This window comes from Typopeltis vanoorti, chromosome 7 (assembly GCF_054136105.1).
Source record: "Typopeltis vanoorti isolate ZY-2024b chromosome 7, IOZ_Tvanoo_1.0, whole genome shotgun sequence".
NCBI lineage: Eukaryota > Metazoa > Arthropoda > Arachnida > Uropygi > Thelyphonidae > Typopeltis > Typopeltis vanoorti.
Genome location: NC_143555.1, coordinates 4,298,809 through 4,321,135, shown reverse-complemented (window position 1 = coordinate 4,321,135; position 22,327 = coordinate 4,298,809). Strand labels below are relative to the sequence as shown.

The 22,327-nt window shown below is 35.2% G+C and overlaps 1 protein-coding gene across 2 annotated transcripts in view; it reads right to left on the bottom strand.

The window, feature by feature from the left end:
• The window catches only part of LOC150104457 (wings apart-like protein homolog), a 249,014-nt gene extending 240,675 nt beyond the window's left edge, over nt 1-8,339 (bottom strand). Inside the window, exons 1-2 of one of the 2 annotated variants that reach the window (XM_090395636.1) lie at nt 8,055-8,339; nt 4,211-4,279 (exon numbers count right to left, since the gene is read on the bottom strand). The gene's annotated coding sequence lies outside the window, so the exon portion shown is untranslated. The remainder of the gene's footprint in view (nt 1-4,210; nt 4,280-8,054) is intronic. The other variant, XM_090395635.1, reaches the window with a different exon arrangement.
• Between the last annotated feature and the right edge of the window lie 13,988 nt (nt 8,340-22,327).

The following is a 22,327-nucleotide window of genomic DNA, read 5'->3' as shown; positions in this document are numbered from 1 at the left end:
GAGTATGAGGAAAGATTGAGAAGATGTAATTTGCAGTCTGGTGGACAGGAGGAAGAGGGGAGATATGATAGAGACCTACAAGTTGGTAAGGGGTTGTTATAGGATCAATGCTGGAGAAGTTTTACAGAGAATAGTGGGAGATCAGGGGAGAACCAGAGGTCATCCCTGGAAACTGTATAAAGAAGGTGTGAGTAGGGGAGTGAGAGGCAGGTTTTTTTCGTGCAGAGTTGTGAATGATTGGAATGCCTTGCCTGAGAATGTGGTGTCTGCAAAGAGTTTGAATGTGTTTAAAACACAGTATGATGAGCTGTGTGTGTGTGTGATAAAAGGACCTCCCAGATGAGTCTTTGACTCCATGAGGTCTTGGGAGGGTAGTAATAATAATAACACTACATCAAAAGATCTCACATAATCTTTGATTACATGAAGATCTCACAGTGGTAATAATAATGAAGAATGATACAAATTAAGATGAATTTCATAAGTTTTAATCACTGACTGTATTTGTGAATCATATATCCACAATTCAACTGATAGATATCCATCTATCTGTCAATTATGTTTCTGTCAAGGCCATAATATATGTTGAGGCATCTGTGACAGGAGATTTTATATATATATTCCCAGTGTTGGGGCGGGTAGTAGAATACCCCCAACCACACTCTTGCGTATCGTAAGAGGCGATAAATGGAGACCCAGTAGCTGGGGGGGGGGGTATAGCTGGGTCTCCTTTGGGGATTGGGCAAAGGGCTAATCACCCCTTTCTGTAAAAATTATCTAATTATGGAAACTGCAAAGTAGCCTTATGTGCCAGTAGGCACGGAAGACTTGATGATGATGATGATATATATATATATATATATATATATATATAATAAACCCCCTTTTTTTACGATTCTCTCAGTTTTCAAATTTATGTAATTAAGATCATTCTGATTTTTATTAATGTTATTAATTTTCATAATTTTAATCAATTAATTTTAAAATTCATAATATAAATCAATTCATTAATAAAATTAATTAAGATAAAACTAACATTAATAAAATTTAATTAAATTTTTTACAACACTTTTTATTATTATTAAAAAACATCAACATGATTTTACTGAGAACGTAAGTCTAATGAAGTACTAGCTTCCAAAGCTAGTGATGAATAAAAATTCAACAGGTTAGCTTTAGAGGTTGTAAAATGTAAAACTTCCAACTTTGGAAGCAGAGCAGAAGGTAAACTGGAATGTAGTTTGCAGTAATATATAGTGTATAGTTCATGCTGTATATTGATTATTATTATGTGACACCTCCAGGGAGTCCAGACTCATCGAGAGAAAGTGTGCTAACAGCATCGAACGATTGATGCTACTTGTTGGACTAACTGATTGATGTTAGTCCAACTACTGACCACACTCAATTTGCTTAACTTTTTGCGTGAGCCATTAGTAGCAGAGGCTCTATCAATCAACCAACCTTTGCTGGCAAATTACTGCAAACTATACTCCAAGTTCCAGTATAGCCAAGAAGCCTGAGATTTGTTAGAATATGATTTACATTATAAAAAACTGAAATAAATAACTGCTATTTCTACCAAAGAGTGAGAACATCTTCATTAAATTTCTGATATGCACTCTCAATAGGTACAGGATACATGTTAGAGGTTTAATGGAATATTAACGGCACTGAGAAAGGATTAAAACTAAATTTCATACTTCCAATATTTTGTCTCCATCACAGAGACATCTTTGGGGATTACAAAAACTTTTTGTAACAATACACACACAAACACAATACAAAGTGAATCTAAAGTCCTATCTAGGTGGTGCGCCCTCTATGGGCATTTGCAGGTGGCCTGGGATGTAAAGAGGGATCTCTGATAATTAAAGTTTCCCAAATTTTGGGAAGTTTAATGCAACCGTATTTGTTTAAATTAGGTTGATTCCTGAGTGCAGATGCAGATTCAAAGAATAGTCTTTCTTTTTTGAATTTACTATGGTGGAGCATGGTAGTTTTTTTCCAGGAGACCCTGTAGGATGTATCCAAAACATGGTTTGCAAGGCCAGATTGACCATAATCGTGTTTACAGATGTAAGAACTGTGTTCTTCTAACAGGATGGATGCTGATCTGCCTGTTTATCCGAAGTAGGCAAGTTTAGAGGAACAAGGTACTCTATATACACCAGGTACTGAAAGAGGAGGGAGCTGATCTTTAATGGAGCGGATAAGGGTAGCAAGTTTATGGTGGGGCTTAAAAGCTGTATGGAGGTTGTACTTTTTTAATGATCTGGCTATTTTTTCTGAAGTACCACGGACGTAAGGAATGGTAATGGCATTTCTGAAGTCCTTCTGAAGAAATGGTCGGGGAATGGGGAAGGACTTGATTATATTTTTAATTCCGTAGTCATCATGGCCATTGGAAAGGAAGGTGTTGTGTATGTGTTTGAGTTCGGTTGAAAGGGCAGTTTTACTGGAACAAAGATTGTGGGTCCTATTGGTCAGAGATTTAATAATGCCCTATTGCTGGGAGGGGTGGTGGTGGGAGAGTTTGTGAATGTATCTGCCTGTATAAGAAGATTTTCTATATACAGAGAGAGAAAGGTTACCATTAGGAAGGCGTTTACTAAGGTGTCTAGGAATGGTAAACTATTGTTATTTTCCTTTTCCATCGTAAACTGGATTCTTGGATGTAGACTATTGAGGTGACTGAGGAAGGAATCTAATGTGTCAGGGCCATGAGGCCAAATAGAGAACACATCATCTACATATCTTAGTCAGATAGAAGATTTTAGAGGGAAGAGTCAATGGCTCATTTTTCAAAATTTTCCATGTAATAATTGGCAAGAGGGCATGAGAGGGGGGGGGGGGAACCCATGGCAGTTCCCTCTATCTGTAGATTTTGTTCTTCAGAGATCCCTCTTTACATCCCATGCCACCTGCAAATGCCCATAGAGGGCACACCACCTAGATAGGACTTTAGTTTCACTTGGTATTGTATTTGTGTGTGTGTTGTTACAAAAAGTTTTTGTAATCCCCGAAGATGTCTCTGTGACGGAGACGAAATATTGGAAGTATTAAAATCAGTTTTAATCCTTTCTCAGTGCTGTTAATATTCCATTAAACCTCTAACATGAATTCTTCACAGCACTTAAGCTTCAACACACGTACAGGATACTAATGATAATATACTGAAAATTACAACATTCCCATGCTTATCTTTTTTTTTTTTTAATCTAGAGAAAGGAAATAACTAAATATATAAATCAGTAATGATTAATTTAAACCGGTGGGGCAATTATGATCTCATAACCAAAATTGTCAGTTAATGTGAAAAACATGTACACAAATCCAGTATTGTATTATATAATGTATTAAAGCAAGATATGTGCATATCAATACAAAATCATTATGAATGAAAAAAAGTTTAAAGGTTAAAAATAGAAAAACTGAGTGCTTGAATAAATTCTATATGGGCTACTTGGCTAGTGTACCCACTCTCCAACCAACAGGTCGTACGTTTGAATCCTGCCATGGATGTTTGTGACCGTCTTTAGTTAGGAGATTACTTTCTTCACCTGGTGTGAAACCCCCACTTATTGGAGGCCTGAAGTGGCTTGAAAAAGTTCTGTTTGGTTTCTAGAGTAGGATTTCCAGATTATGTAAAAAATAAATGAAAAAGTGCAAAAAATATATATGAGATATCCATGAGTTATATCTGTCAATTATGTTTCTGTCCAATACAAAATAAAATTGATAAAAATGGGGAAAAAAATTCTTAGCCCATCCAATGTACTATAAGTTTACGAATAACTTTTCGCAGCTATTGATGGGAACCAGATATATATATATATATTAAAAAAAAAACTTCTCGTTAGTTAAAATGAAGTGTTGGTGAACCAAGGGTTTGCTAATCCCAGTTTAAACTATATTACAAACCAAATACATTTTGTTTGTAATATATTGCACTGTTGTATTTATTAGATTTCAGTTTTGTTTTTTTTCTTTATGTGCTCCAACAATAATACTGGTTTGAAATCCAGAAAAATACCAGCAGTTAATAAATTATATTTTATTCTTGTGGTCTTGCCAATCAGTATTGTCGGAAAAAAAAAAAAAAAGAAAAGAAAAGAAAAAAAAAATGAGTTATCTGCAAAATTAAGCAAAATAACAGTAGTTGCTCTCTCTGAGATATAACAGTACATAGATATTTTAAAATACTCACCCTAGCACTGATATACAGAGTGTACATAAAGTCACACATCATAAGGATACTATTTATTTTGTTGATGCCCTATATTATATAATCAGAAAAAAGAATAATATAACAAAAAGAATAATAAAATCATTTATTTATAAGGATAGTTAAAATAATTGCTCAAAATGTGTCCCATCTATCTCAAAGCATCTATCTAAATGAATATATAGGTTTCTTGGCACTTTGAATACATTTGAGATTTCAAAGATCACAAAATCCACTTGATTTAATTAAAAGCAACAAATTAAAATAATAACTGCAGCCGATGATACATGACTTTAGGTACATCCTATATAATATACAAAGAGATCTGAAATAATGCTGAAGCCTAACTGCTTGCCCACTGGAATAAGTGGACAAACAGTAATGTAAGATGATAAATGAAGGATAAATATATCTAGATATCACTATTTCTCAAAACAAAATATTGTGCACAAACAATAAAGACCAAGATTAAGTCTTGTGTTCTCTTCTGGAACATGTCTGATGTTATCAAGGAGAGAGCAATCTGGTTAATTGATGATTTCTCCCCTCCCCAGTCCTTTATAAGTTCTGTTTCTACCTTATGTCTCTTCTATCATCTTTCCTTTACATGTCAGGTTCAATGGGTTGTCACAGACAAGTAATTTGGCTCCAGAGAAGCCAGATTAATTCTATCTACATAGTCTGCTATATCTTGTCAATTACATGCATTCTCAAGCCAGTTTTACTGTCATGTTAGATGAAATAAACTTCCAAGGGGAAAACCCTGCCACCTCTATGAGACCAGCTTAAACATTAACAGAAAATGTTCAGCTCAAATAGTCACCATTATTCCACCACTTTTTTCTAAGAACATGAACAGCTGCTAGTCAATATAGATGTTTAGCTTTGAATCCACTAAACTAAATTTTCTTCCTGATCTTTCTGTAATGTCACATCATGCTTTTATCTTTCATGATGTTTTCCACAAAGACTACAACTATCACCAAAAAATACAATGAAAGATTAATGTTTTCTTCCTAACATTATGCCCACACACAACACTGATATGCTAACAGTGTGATGCAATTCATTGTTTGCAGAGTTTAACTAAAAATTTTAAAAGAAAAATTGATTCACTTCTAAAATGAATTAAGTATTCACTAAAAGGAAATCTGAATCTGATTATTTATAGACCAATGTATAATTCTTAATTTTTAGGAAGTATACATGTTGGAAAGCTGTTATTTCAAATAAGAGAAGTGAAAACAGAAAAAATAAAAATAAAAAATACAGCAAATGCACGGTTATTGGTATTCATAATGAGCAGTTTTAGATATTTTCTGTTAAACTTCTTAGCACTTGCAATTATGAGCAAGTACCATTTAATACAAAGGAATAACTATAATAATAAAATTAATCTAATTTACTCCCTAATGTACAATAAGGCCAGAGTTTGATTGTATTCGACAGTCTAGCTGGTTGGTCTTAGTTAGTTGAATGTCTCTGGTTTCAGACCTATAAGATGTGGGTTCTAATCCCACTGCTATATAAACATTTGTAAAAGTTTAAAAATCAATGATTTTCTTCATCCAGTGTAAGACCACTATCCTACTTAATGGAAGAATGAAATGACTTGAAAAATCTACAGTGTTACAATCTTTCATGAGTGAGCTGTCCTCCTTCAAAAATGACAAGTAATACCATTAACTGAGAGTTCAGTGACTGAGGGTATTTACTTGCTTAAACATGCTTATGATTTACATACTTCATCTATGAAGTATGTAAATACTTCATCTATTCAGCAGAAAATCAGCTTTCATTTTTATTCATCTGTGGAATCAAATCAAAATGCTGATATTATGCCCTGCAATAATTTAATTTAGAATATATATTTGCCAATGCATAGAGAAAGATAATTGAAATTCAAATTTTTTTGAAACTTCTGCAAATAATAAATAACTAAAATGCAACTAACATTTGCAGTTTTTTTTTTTTTTTTGCATGTGTGTATGTGTGTGTGTGGAAGAGAATGTTCTCTTGGTATTTGGGAATAATATATAAGCCAATGAACTTTTATTTTATCAGTGCTAAACAAATAAAATCCAAATAAAAAAATGCAAACGACCTAATATTAACTATTAGTTCCTAAATTAAGTCATTAAACCCTTCTTAATAATTAAACTTCTGAAAGCGATATGCATCTCATACTGCTGTTGGAATAAAAGCAGTATGAGGAGTACTTTAAACTCAGAAGATGAAAACACTCAAACTTTTATGCAAAATATACTATAATATATATATATATATATATATATTAATCCCATCTCTAAAATATGGAAAACATATACTACATCCAGTACTGAGGTGGGTAGGCTAAGGGTGAGATGATCCAAAACACTGCTCTAAAAGTCAAATACAGAATTTTTTAACACTTTATGATGCTGACAGACACAGTGATGGTCTCACATTGGACAATGAAAATCATTTACCACCTAAACTTTCACAAAAATCAGAATTTCAAAATGTGTATATATTTCACATATTCATGTTATGCTAGAATATGCAGCTAAATTTGACTATACAAATGATTTTTTAATCACATACACACTGTTCTAGATATAATTATTTTGAATTATTTAAAAAAAGAGAAGTGGAAATTATACTGTATGAATTAAAATTTAAATATTTTATTATAATTACGGCTATTTTGCCTGCTTCAAAATAGCCGTAATTATAATAGTTTATTAAGAGGAGTAACATGGGAGTTTTCCCAGAAATAATATACATAATTAAATATTTTATCTATCTTACAAGATTTTCTGGCCATACTAAAAATACAAGAACATTTAATATGTCAAAGTGCCTATTAATTCTTAATATTACTAATTAAGCAATAGTGGGATGATGTTAAAATGTAAGGAAAATTTCTACAAATTCGCCCCAAATACTAGTTAGGACAAAATGACTGGTTGCAGAATTGTCTATGTTATAACAGTATTTATGTGGAATATTGATTTTAATTATTTTACTTGACTCAGATTTCTTTCGTGCAATTTCAAAATCGACAGTCTGAACTATATATTTCTGAAATTATAAAATTATATAATGTATATGTGAAAATACTCTAAATGCTACCGTTGTAATGAATAAAACTAGTACACCATAGGCACCACACAAACTGTAATCGTCATGACGACAATGCTTTGTATTCCATTATAAAAATATGTTATCATAATATTATATAGTATTAGTTAAGCTGTTTTAATTAATTTAAACTAAATAAATAAACAAACAAGTCTCCACAAACACAAACGCAGCTTTGTCAACTGTATATGATTGGTTGAAATCAAAAAAGAAAGAGGTTACAAACCTTTAGTCATTATATATATATATATATATATACATATATATATATATATTATATAAGTAACTCATGAATTGCATACATGAATATCCAAAACAAAACAAAAGTAACATTTCAGCATCACGAAATGTACAAAAGAGAATATCTACATCTCAAGCAACAACCGATTGTTAGGCGTTATCAGCCAAGTGATTCTAGTTTACTTCCACAGGGGTCTGTAACCTCAAGTTATGCTTTCTTATTATTACACAAGTCTTAACATTTAATAACTGGCATAACAAAAGAAATGTAAAATATAGTTTATATCATGATAAATCGTATGCTCGAAAGTATCTTTCTTGTAAACAAAATCGACATAAGAGGCTTACATAGAAAACTACTTTTTTTCTTTTTTCACTTTCGCATTTCTTTAAGATTTTGAAGTATTTCTGAGGAAAACACACTTCACTTACTATACAAGTTAAAAAAATTGTAACAACATACCATATGTCAGGACATAAGGTTTCCGAAGAAAGAGATATAATACATCGAACTACAGGAATCTAAACAATCCTATTTTAATTGAAGAAAATCTTAACACCCAAAGAGTCAACGTTGCAACCGCCATTACTCTGACCTCATCTAGAATCCTGTGGCCACAGGAAGTAAACAACACACTCCGCGTGACAGGAAATAATATTTTCGTATTTAATTTACTTTTTATACCATAAAATTAGTTTCCAACAATTTATAATGCTGTCTGTGATAATCAAAATGGTAATTCAATCATATATCTGTAACCTTGTGCACGAAATTACATAATGTTCATTTTTTCCTTATTTCAAACGAATGCGAAAAGTAAAAGCAAAGAACACACTGATTCAGAACTAACAAGTGATAGGTGGCAGTATAGTTAAATATCGAACATCAGTATAGCAGTTACACCGAGCGCCGTCTGGAAAGTTTCAAATCGGTTTTATTGAATACAACATGGAGTAGAGCTCACTGAACGAAACCCCCCCCTCCCATCGAACTCTCCAGAAATCTCAATTAACAAACTACTTTCGAAAAAGCAGTTTGTTAATTGCCGCTTTCGAAAAAGCATTTTTGTTAATTGAGAGCTCTTGAGATTTTTGCCATCAACATAAACTTATTTTTAGAGGTACCTGTGGCATAATATAATTATTAAAAGAACACGTAAGACCACAGTAATAACTTTTAATTAATAAGGTACAGATATTTCATACTAAAACCAATAGTACATCTTCAGTGTTACAAACAGTTATAGGAATGGAATACAAGTAAGAACATTCAGTGGATCACCTATTAAAATACATTGTTGACGCGCGCTAGGAAATGATAGAAAATAATAATTAATTAAAAATAATTATTTTATTTATTAATTTATAATAAAAATTTATTTATTAATTTATTAGGAAATGATAAAAAAATAATTAATTTATTATTTTCTATCATTTCCTAGCGCGTGGCAACAATGTATAGGTGATCCACTTGTATTCCATTCCTATAACTGTTTGTAACACTGATGATGTACTATTGGTTTTACTATGAAATATCTGTACCTTATTAATTAAAAGTTATTACTGTGGTCTTACGTGTTCTTTTAATAATCAATATAAACTAACTTGTAGTAAACGATTGTTAAGCTAAATGCCAAAATACCAAACAAAAAAAGGGGGAGGAATGACATTTTGCATGATATCTCTCATTTCAATTAACATTGCTAGTCGCATTTCTCCATTCCTAACTCGAAGAGTGCATTTCTAAACTGATTAATATAATCAGTTTCGACTGATTCTATTAATTCAACTCTCCATGTATAATAGGGTACCCATTGGTCTCGTTCAAAACAGTCCGTTTTTCACAAAAATTGACCCTGAATCACCAGCATCACAACTGAATTACAACCATGCTGTCGGGAAGCCAATGCGTCCCGTTTTTCATCTGATTTCTAAGATGAAATGACATCTAAGATTTCACGTGACATTTATAATTTCATCATGTGAAATTCATAATTTCTAAGATTTCATGTAACATTCATAAAGCAAACAACAATTGCAGAAACGAAGATATTATGATACCCTGATAAAATGTAAGTCATATTATATTACATATTTCTATTATGATTTTTATTATCAAAATTTTCGGTTTTATTTCTTTTTATGAAATTGTAATGCCAGTATTAGCCATACAACTCGATGGGCTAAAACGGCCTCGCCTGCTCCTTAAAAGGAAATAAAGGCATTAGTAAATTTTTTCAACACATGCAAACTACGCCTTGCATGAGCCAAGGAACATCGGCAATGTAACCCCGACAGATGGGAGAAGGTCGTCTGGAGTGATGAGTTCCATTTCCTGATGTGCCATGCTGATGGTCGGGTTCGTCTTCGGCATGAAGCCCTATCTTCTGGTTGCACAATTGGGATTTAAAAGGCTGGAGGAGGTGGAGTTATGGTCTAGGGAGCTTTTTCCTTGCACGCCCTAGTTCCATTGGTTGTCATTCCACAAATATACTGAATGGTGAACGCTACAGGGACCTGTAAACTGACAATCTCCATCCATATATGCAGGAGGTTTTAGCCAGACTACAGTGTCATCTTTCAACAGGACAAAGCACCTAGTTATTGGGCTTATACAACTACTGAGTAGTTGGAGAACATGACAATGAATCAGTGGCGGCCCGTACATAAGCACTACGACACTGCAGCACCCGAAGGAAAAAATTTTAAAAAAATCAAAATTTGTTTGTGTTTATAAATAATAACAATGCTTATAAGATTATATAAATGCAGTACAACATATTAAAGGTTACAGCTTATGTTTTGACATTGATTGAATAGTTAATAATTGGAATTGTTCGATTAATGCTTTAAATTACGAAATAAATGCATTGCGATCTAACACTGATAGTTGTTTGCTCTTGTCATTGCACGTTACGTCATTCCCAACTGTAACTGCTCAAACGGCAGTGTATTTTTAGTATACTTATGCGCCTTATTTCTGTGAGATACGAAACGTTTATTATTGGTGTGTGTGCCTGGTGAACTATTTTTTGTAAATCTTATTTTATTTTGTTAAAATAACATATAATTATTTATTTATTATTACTATTACTATTACTATTATTACGGGCGACTCCAGGGAGTCCTTAGACTCATCGAGGGAGGCCCTAAACATCATGTCCACACAACTATACGACATTCTCACAGTATCTATCATACCTTGCCTTGAACTCACTCACCGTCATAATACCCACAACAGACTCTGGCAGTCTATTCCACTCGTTCACCACTCTAAAAGTAAAGAACCCAGCTCTAACACCCCTGCCAACCACAACTTATAGACACAAGGCTGAATTATGACGAGTGTCACTGTTGAAAATATGAAAAGAATAATATTTTTTCAATTATCTTTACACGAAACAAATGCACTGCAATCTAATGCCGATATTCGTTTGCAGTCGTTGCACGTTACATCATTAGATACACTGCCGCTTGGGCAGTGTATCTTATGCCTGGGCTCGTTATTTCTGTGAGATATGAAACGTTTATTATTGGTGTGTGTTGTGAACTTTTTTTTTTGTAAATCTTATATTATTTTGTTAAAATAACATATAATTAATTAAATTAAGGGGGTGTTAAATCCCACATTATTTTAAAACCAAATAAGAAACTCAAAGATTGGAATCAGAGAGTTTCAGAGAGAATCTTTTAGTTTCTTATTCGGTTTTAAAACAATGTGGGATTTAATATCCCCTTAATTTAAATAATATTTATATCGCTGAAATGAAGCCTATTGGCACTTTATATTTAAGTAATATAATTATTTTTTATTATAGATACAAAGCTGAATTATGATGAATGCCACTGTTGAAAATATGAAAATAATAATATTTTTTTTTCAATTATCGTTACACGAAACAAATGCACTGCGATCTAACGCCGATATTCATTTGCACTTGTCATTGCTATTGATACGAAAGGATATACCTGAGGAATGGAGGGAGAGTACTCTTGTCCCCATCTACAAGGGTAAAGGGGATGCACAAGACTGTAAGAATTACAGAAGAATAAAGTTGATGTCCCACACAATGAAAATCCTAAGAAAGGGTTCTTGATGGAAAATTGAGGAAGGAGGTGGAGATTGCAAAGGAACAATTTAGATTCATGCATGGTAGATCAACAAAAGATGCTATCTTTGGGTTACAGCAGATGATGGAAAAGTTTCAAGAGAAACAATGGGAGCTACATCTGGCATTTATTGATCTGGAGAAAGCATATGATAGAGTGCCAAGGCAAGAAGTCTGGAGGTGTCTGACGAAGAAGGTTCCGGAGAAATATGTCAGGTTGGTGTGGGAGATGTACAGAAATGTGAAGACAAGTGTTCGGACCTTTGATGCAAGTAACAGTTGGCTTGCATCAAGGGTCAGCATTAAGTCCGTTTCTGTTTAATATTGTGATGGAGGTGGTGACGGGAATGAGAGAAGATGCGGCTTGTTGTATGCAGATGACATCTTGCTGTGTGCAGATTCAAGAGAAGAAGCGGAAACTAAACTGGAAAGATGGAGAAAAGTACTCGAAGAGAGGTATAAGACTGAGCGGAAGTAAGACAGAGTATATGTGTTGCACAGTGGGCGGCAGCCAGAAGACAGATCTGGAGCTGGAAGGAAATGTCATCAGGAAGGTGAGAGACTTTAGATACTTAGGTTCAACAGTGGAAGAAGATGGAGCAGCTGAGAAGGAAGTGGGATGCAGGATACAAATGGGTTGGAGGAACTGGAGGGAGATGGCTGGAATATTATCCGATAAGAGGGTGCCGATCAATCCGAAAGGCAAAATTTATAGGACAGTAGTGAGTCCAGCTATGACGTATGCTATGGAAACTGTGGCCCTGAGGAAAAATAACATCAGCAGGACGGAAGTAGCAGAGATGAAAATGCTTAGGTGGATGTGCGGTGTGACCAGAAAGGATCATCTGAGAAATTACTATGTGAAGGAAACAGTGAAAGTTATGAACTTAGAAGCGAAGATACAGGAGGCAAGGTTGAGATGGTTTGGTCATGTGATGAGGAGGGAGGACGAATATGTGGAAAGAAGGGTCATGCAGATGGATGTGCAAGGAAGGAGGAAGCGTGGGCGACCAAAGAGATGGAGGGAGCTGGTAGAAGAGGACTTGAGGATGAAGAACTTGGATATGGTGACAGCCCAAGACAGGAGGATGTGGAGGAGACTCATCATCAACAGTGACCACACTTAAGTGGGAGAAGCTGCAGAAGAAGAGGATTGCAATTGATAAAACTTTTATTATTCGTGTTTGTTCGTGGTAAGGATGAAATATTTTTAATAAAGCAATTTTTAATATGTAAATTTATTTATTAATAAATTCATTACTGATTAGGAAAAACAGTTTTTTTTTTTTTTTTGTATATGCAGCACCCCCACTTAAAATTTTCACCGGCCGCCACTGCAATGAATTCACCACATTGCCTTGGCCACTAAACTCCCCTAACTGTATCCCAATACATGTGTGGGGTATGTTAAAATGGGGTGTGAGAACTGCTGATCCTCCTCCATGGAATGAGCGTGAACTGAGAAAGTAGCTGTAACGGACATAGGTCGAGTTACCCATGGAGGAAGTTCGATACCTTGTGGAATATGTTTCTTGGCATCTGCAAGCCGTGACTGTATGGAAATGTGAAATAACGCGTTATTAGGTGGATGTTCCTAATGCAGAGCTAACTCAGTGTATATGCTGTATCGTTTAGGATCCGTATAATGCTGGTTCTTTGCGCTGGACAGCGATCGTTGTGGTGTGTAAGTAATGTCTGGTTTCATATAAACTGAGCACCTTATTTTGCTCGGATAATTTTACAATCATGTCTAAAAATGATAATGATTTGTTGTTTTCTAATTCAAAGTGAATTTGATCCTAATGCGAAAATTGGTTACGCTTGTGGCAAATGCTTGTAGCTGGTTAGTAGAGCCAGGAAAAATGTTGAAAATATCATTGACATAACGTAGCCAAGCCGGGTCGTGGTCCATGGTGTCGTTGACACCTAGCTTAAAACGTTTCATGGTATCTGGTGGAAATAAAATGGGTAACTAGGTTTTTACCGCTCTTAGCAAATTCATAGCTGTGCGCTTTTTTTTTTTTTTTTTGTCAAGAAGCGCTTTCTAAACTCAATACACTTGCAAACTCTTTGTTATGTAATTATATGTCATTATTCTTATTATTATGACATCTCCAGGGAGTTCAAAGACTCAGTGAGGGAGCGCACCTGCTCTACAGCTGTCTCCGCTACTCAATCCACCAACTGACCGCAACTACACCAACGCTATCTACCGCTGAACACCACCACCATTAGTATTTCCAAAGACAATCGCAAACATCCATGCCCACGTTGGGATTCAAACTCGCAGCCTTTTGGCCAGAGAGCGGATATGCTAACCACTCTGCCAGCCAGGCTGGCATGTCATACTTTTATATTTTTTTGATTTGCCGTTTATGGGTACAACCAGATTTAACTTTGATATTAAAATCAATAGCCATGCACAAAAGAAGACGAAGATTTAGTGAGTCACTTAAAAAAATTGATATTTTTGAAGAAAAAGTAACGCAAATCAAAAAAAATATAAAAGTATGACATGCCAGCCTGGCTGGCCGAGTGATTAGTATATCCGCTCTCCAGCCAAAAGGCTGCGGGTTTGAATCCCGCCGTGGGCATGGATGTCTGTGATCAATAGTCATGCACAAAAGAAGACGAAGATTTCGTGAATTAATTAAAAAATTGATATTTTTGAAGAAAAAGTAACGCCTTCTATAGCCCTACGGATAGAGTGTTTGCATCAAATAGCGCTAGACCTCCCGAAATAAAAAAGGCATTCTAAGTTTGATTCCAGTCGCTGACTAGAGGTGCTCTTTCTATGGCTTTTTTGAACTGGTTCCCGAGTAAGTTGATCTCTGGCCCAAGCAAGTAGGTTTTTTTGTTCAGGAAACTCGAGATTTCATCCTGTAACTCAAGAAAATCGACCATACAAATCCAATTCTATTCACACAACAGTATATTGCGTTTGGGTTAGGAACTATGAGATGCCAGCAGTTGTCTCTTCATTAGGTGCGCTTAAAAATCATGGATAGTCCGGCCAGCTATCTCTGATTACCTACGTGTGGAGACCGACTGCCTCTAATTCTTAAATAGCGCTAAGACGACTTTGGTGAATAAAAGTCGTTACCGGATTTATTTATTTGGAAAAGTGTCATGACATAATGACATTGAAATGGTTTGTGTGTCCGGCAGGGATGTTCCGATGTTTTGCAACACAGCAAAACAAAGAAACACAACAAAAGTTCAAAAGAAGAATTATAATATTTCAGATAGCAGTGAACAGCAACTGAATAAAGAGTTGCTGCTATAATAATAAAAATAATCATTATTATTATTATTATATTATTATTACACAGTTATATTTATTAGCATACCTATACAGTTAAAATAAAATATTATTGACATGCCAACTACAAGACAGCCAGAAATACATACCATATAACAAGACTTCGGACAATTCTATCACATATCAATATAATAATCACTACGGAAAAGCCACTCGAAGCTTCTATATATCAGATATGCTCAATAAACTACCTTTTGAATAGAGGAACCTTATAAAACTGCAATAGCCCGAAAAGAGCCTTAAGGACATACCCTTCTTCTTCCTTTTAATTATTAGGCTTCATTGCCTATTACGATTCGAAATCAAAATTCTCACGGGATAGGTCGATCAATCTATTCCAGGAGTTTCCTATGTCTATAGATGCGTGTGTTCACGGGGCTGGTTTGCTTGTTCTGGGAGCCGAAATACCCGAGTTTCCTGGGGGGGGGGGATAACCCTACCTCCGTATGCGACCGGCTAACTCACCTTTCGTCGAAAGAGACCAGATAAAGTTCCTCACGTCACTGATTGCAATAGAACCCAGGTCTTTCCGACCAAAGGGCTTCGTCTATACCGACTGAGCTACGGAGGCTCTAAGTAAGGAAATACTATTATTATTGTTATTATTATTATTGTATAATTGTAAATATTATTATTGTATGTAATTTATACTGAGACATAATAAAATGTTATAAAAAAAATAATAAAAAATAATAAAAAAAATTATTATTATTATTATTATTATTATTATTATTATTAGGGCAACTCCAAGGAGTCCATAGACTCATCGAGGGAGGACCTAACATCATGTCAAGAACAACTATTCGCCATTCACAAAGTTTCTATCATACTTCGCCTTGAACTCATTTACAGTCATGGCACCCACAACAGACTCTGGCAGCTAATTCCACTCATTCACCACTCTCCAAGTAAAAAAAACTAGCTCTAACACCCATGCTAACCACACTCTTTCCCAGCTTCCATGTATGGCCCCTAGTCCTCCCACCACCAGTCCTATTCTCAAAAATATCTTCTGAATTAATCTTATAGAAACCTTTCAGTAATTTGAATGTCTCAATGATATCACCTCCTTTTCCGCCTATCAACCAATTTCTGCAACCCACAAATCTTCAACCTGTTCTCATAAGGTCCATTCCATAGACCTGCTATCATCTTGGTCACTCGTCTCTGGATCCTCTCCACCTCCTCCCCAACCAAGAAGAAACCCTGGTGCCCATATCTGGGCACAGTAGTCTAGATGGGGTTTTCTATGAACGAGTAATAAGCACCCTACACACCTTTCAAACAATTTCCCGTTCAGTGACATGTCATAACATTCCAAATTATCGTGTGTGTGTTCAGAGAAGCTTCATAAAAAAGCTTCGAGGCTGCAGTTTGAGACATTTCACCTCGACCGTGATCAACACAAATTTTAAAAAAATCCATTTATTACAACTACCGCATTTAAGTACATTAAAGCAAAAATTTTAAATTGCAAATGCAGTATATATAATTTATTAATATATAAATACTGTAAAAATACTATAAAAATTTAAAATAGCATTATGAAAAAAAGTTTCAGCATTCCTATTGTATGTTAACAGAAAGAAAACTGATAATGTAAATTGTAAATCAAAATAAGCGTCTCCATAGCGCAATTAGAAGAACGATGGTACATTGTGCCCTTCTTTTGGAAAAGGCCTAAGTTCGATTCCCGTGGTGACGGGAGGAATTTTGATATGGACTTTTTCAATTGAAAGTGAGTTATCCGATCTCATACGGAGGTAGCAGTGTTTTTCTCCCGGAAACTTGGGTTTTTCATCCCACATACAGACAAATCGGTCCTTCAGAAAACACGCAATTTACAGACAAAAAAAATACTTGTTGTAGTGGTGGGCGATAGATGGCGCTGATGTATTTTATTGGTAGTAGAGGTTCGGTAGTGGTGGAGACGAAGAGTTGTACAGTAGGTGTCCTCCCGCGATGAGTCTTCGGACTCCTTGGAGGTGTCACGAATAATAATAATAATAATAAATTGAAATTGCAAAAAAAAAATATTATACAAGTATCTCCTTGGATCGAAAGGCTCATCGCGGGAGATCCATTATTCAAACAATGCCCTCCTTAAACTCATTCACTGAGTAAGCATTCACGATCATCTCTGGCAACCCATTCCATCCATCCACCACACTGCAACCAAAAAATCTAGTTCTAACACCTAAGCTAACCAGACTCTTTCACAACTTCCATAAGTGACTTCTTGTTCTCTCTCTTCCTACTATGTTTTAAAAAGACTTCAGTGTTAATCCTATAAAACCCTTTAAAACTTAAATACCTCTAACATGTTTCCCTTTTTCGCCTATCAGCTCATTTTTGAGACCTACAGAACATCAACCTATTCTCATAGAGAACATTCCTCAGTCCTGTCTCGATCTTTGTCAGCTGTCTCTGGATCCTCTTCACAACTTTCCCCACGGAATCCACGCGAAAAAGTCTGCATGCAGAAGTCCATATGTAACCCAATAAAACCTTATAAAGTAGAAGATTAACTTCATTATCCCTAATTGTTAGTGTGTTCTTCAAAAAACTATTTAATGTGATTTGCTGTTTTGGCTATCTTCAAAATATGCCTTCTAAACTTCGACTTCCTGTCAGTCATTCCCAAGTTCCCGACCTCATAGATTTCCTGCAGTTCATCATCTTCAGTAGATCTAATAGACACTTAAACATCTAAGAACTTCCAATTAGCATGTACAGTAGTTTGTGACCATAATTCTAGGATAAGGTAGATAACCCTATGCCTATAAGTATTCTTTTGTCTGTAAATTGGGAATGCTCTATTCGCAAGTTTGCCCGGTTACGGAAGTTGAAATTATCAAGCTGGGAAGCTACATTTTGCATCATGTGATCACTCTCCCACTTACTAAACTCCAAGTTACCTAGATCCACACTCACCTACATCTTCCACTAAACATTCTAGTTTCCTGACTCTGCACTTCCGAACTTTCATCGAACGATGCTTTCTTAATAATCCTGACCCCGAATCCATTCAAATGCAAGCCATCCACTTTATATAAATCCACCCCTTCCTTCAAACTCACTCTATACATCCACAAACTCCACGTCGCTCATCCTGCACACTGACTCATTCGCGGATCCAACATAGCATTCCGTCTTGGCTTGTCTCTATCCTATCATGGCAACAAACTCAATACTTTTCCTTTTTCGCACGGCAATTCTTTCATATCTTCTTGCATACCACACTTGTCATCTGCCAAATAATTTATACCAGCTAAAATAAACATCGTTTTCACCTTCACTTTCTAAATCCTTGCAGCATCATTAATATGGTTAATCTTGGTACCTATTAAGCTATAATGAGCTTAATAGCTCAGCTACATTTTTCTATCATACAGCAAAATATAATCACGGTTTTAACCAATGGATTTCACAACCACAATATTATCATCATCATCTACAAGTTATCTACAACAAACTCAGGATAATAGCAAGCAAACTATATGTGTTTAAAGATACAGTATCTCTGACACACATAAAAATGTTAATCTATAAAGTATTATGTAAAAAGATTTTAAGATATGCAATTACATTATACACATTCTGGGCAGACTACAAACTTAACAGATTACAATCGTTGCAAAATAAAATGGTAAAACTGATATTCTGGGAACAAAGAAAAGAGCCCACGCTGATTTGATATAACATATCAAATCAGCTAACGACTGTTATTCCTTATAGGAAGTAGGCGAGGCCGTTTATCCCACTCTAACTTTTGGAGACTGAGTGGGCAGTTCAATCTCCACTAGTAGCTAATCAGAGATAGCTAGTCCTAGGCTATCACTAATTAAAGCGGCCCACAGTGAAGAGAAGGCTCAAGAAGTGCCGCCACCTAGTGGTTCCTAACCCTAACACAATATTTTTAATGTCTGAAATAGTGTGGGTTCTACTGCTGATTGAGTTTACCCCTGCCAGTGCCAGAGATCGACTAACTCGGGAACCGGTGGAAAAAAGCTTTGAAAAAGTTTCTCTAGTCAGAGACTAGAATCGAACTAAGGACTCTCTCTTCGGGCGGTTTAGCGCTGAAGAGTGCAAACACAATTTCCACTGAGCTACACAGGCTCCTTTGTGTGTGTGTGTGTGTGTGTGTGTGTGTGTGTTGCAATAAAATTAGTACCAATTTTAATTCGTTACTGATTACTACAAAAAGGAGTCCAAATAAAAGTATTGATGTTTACTAAGTTACTGATGAAACGTCTAATGAAATCATCGGTCATGGCTTAAATATATTGGATATATTATTTGCTTCAGCGGTTAACACTAACTGTGGTGATTCCAAACGAAAAGGAAAGAAGAAAACCGTCTCCGTAAAAATTCAAAAAAGCTACAAAGAGAAGATCACCACTGGAACAGGATATTCAGCCCACTTTGTACACACAATACCATCCAAAATGCTGCAAGTACTTGGATCATATTTTTCTTCCTTTAATAAATGCCAACAGTATTAACTTTTTTTTTTAAATTCTCTTTCACTTATATTAAATTTCTCATTCTTAAAATATTCAGTTCAGAAAACTGGAACAAGATAAATCTGCATCTGAAATGAGCCGAGATTGAAATCTGTATTGACAAAACTAAGAACACTCACCTACTGCTAGTGAAGAGTTATTGCATAGTTTGATTATTGATTATTTTTGAATACGACTGCTTTCTAACAGATTCACAATTTATGTTTAATGTGGAAGAATAGAATATAATAAGGAGATACATATTACAATGGGTTCATCCTTTTGAACAATTTAAGTCTCTGTAAAATGGAAACATGGAACTAAAGAAAACTGTAAAATGGAAAAAAAGTCATCACTAACTTAACTTAAATTCGGTATTCACATTAGCACATGCCATGGACACCATAATTTAATTACCGTATTCTACTAGCTGAAAAATTACATAAAAAGAAAAATTGCATTCTGGAACATAGTCAGACTTCTATAAGATGATCGACGGAAAGAAAATTTCCAACACTTTTATAATGAAAACATTCTTTTTGGGAACAAGAAACCATTATGGGATTTATTATGATACTGCCTAGTTTCATTGTTTCAGTAGAAAGAGTTTTCTATTTAGTAAATTTATTGAGGAATACGTAGAAAATTCGACAGCAAAATAAAAATCAATGAGAATCATAAACGCCTATTTCAAAGGAATGATGATTTTTCACGATTTTGTGCTTAACGAAAAAACAATATCAAAAAGACATATCCTTCTGAAAAGTATACTGTATATATCAGACTAGAATATAAGCTTCTTACACGGAGGTAGCAGGATTTTTTCGTCCCGTGACACAATTAAACCGGCCACAGGAACACACACACACACATACACAATGAACGGGCAGAATACAGCCTCATAGCCTTAGCTGCTTCAGTCGTAAATCTAATTAACAACAATAACACTGAACGGCCGAGTGGTTAGCGTACCCGCTCTCCAACAAGCAGATCGCGGGTTCGAATCCCGCCTTGGACATGGATGCTTATTAATGTCTTTAGGTGGGAGATGGATTTCATCATCCGTTGTGAGACCACCTCTCCGCTTGTTTGGTCTCTAGAGCAGGGTTTCTGGACCATGTAAAAATAAATAAAAAATTAAAATATAATTACAATATAGAATTGACAAAAATGGAAAAAAAATCGTTAGCTCACCCATGGTACAAGCATACTACAGATTTAGTAATAACCTTACTTGGGGGGTAACCACATAAAATAATAATAATAATTAAATAAAAACTGCTTCAGCCACTACTAGAAAATTCCATAAAACAGAAACTGATGATCAACGGGGCAATTTCTGAGAAACTTTTTATGTATTGACATTAAAAAGGTCTTTAACCCCTTAACATACCAATTAAAAATCAGAAAGCGGTCGTTTCTCTGCCAATTTTTTGGGCGAGGGTGATTTGCTGGATCAAATTCATCAATATTTGAAAAATAATGATGAATTTGTGCAAACGCAAACGAAATAGCCGATACATGCCGTTGGTAACTTTTCTCGGCTGAAAGGAAATAGGCACAAGATTGTCTAGAGTCTATATTCGGTTGTATTTATATGTGAAACCAAAATTCAAAATCAATTTGGTGCAATAAACAAAAGACATCTCGCAGACGTCTTTGTGTGTTGAGGGGTTAACAGCATTATTCAGAAAGTCATGAAAAATTATGTCAGTTATGGAAGCCTCATTATGGAAAATGTGAGGGAATCATATGGAAAAGACGTTCTTAACACATACCGCGACACAAAATCAAATTCTAATATTTATGCAGCAGGAAACATTAAGTTCCTGGTACATTTTAGATACAATTTCAAAAAAAAAAAAAATCCCCTAACGCCTTTATTCCCTTGTAGCGAGTAGTCGAGGCCATTTTGACTCAATCTAACTTTTGGAGACTGAGTGGGAAGTTCAGTCATTCAGAGAGTTGGTCCAAGGATATCACTACTTTTAAACAGCAGCCAGTGAAAAGACTGCAAACAGTGCTGTCATCTCGCGGTCCCAGACCCTAACATAATATGTGATTGTCTGCAATAGTGTGGGTTTTATGATAGATTTTCTTGAGTTTCACAGGGAAATAACCCGCTTGCCCGCGACAGAGATCGACTAACTGTAGCCGGCGACTAGAATTGAACTTAAGTCTGTCTTCAGGCCCTAGGTCTCCTAAAGCCTGCCTGTTCTTGTGGCGTTTCTCTATTCACAGATGGCTGCAGCTTTGTTGGATCACTTTCTGCCTAACTTTACTTGCTTGTGAACTTAAAGCGATGATCCTGAAATTCTCACAGTCTCTGGGATTTGATTTTTTTGGAAGTGGGTTGAATATTTATTACGATGACTTTATATTAAAATATCCTAACAGGCGAATAAGAGTAGTTTTTTTAAATAGTTAATTTTGTTTCAATGTGCACTAACGATCTTTGTAGTCGAAATGATTTTTTTTTTTTTAGTGAACAGATGGTATCAATGGGAGTATCACATAAAAATTAGAATATTCAGAAATAACTTGCATTGTTAGCATTCAGGAATGTGTTGGTAGAGCTAATTTCAGGTGGTATGGCCACTCAAACAGAATGGGAGGAAAGATTATCTAAAGAAGTGTTCTTTGCCAAGATGGCAGGAAAAAATAACCCAGTGGAAGACCAAGATGTAGGTGGATTGATAGTGAAAAGTGCCTTAGAAAACAGAAATATAAAACCTGATAATATTGGAATGTTGACAGATACCCATAAACGCCACTAATGTACTATAGGTTGACCAACCAA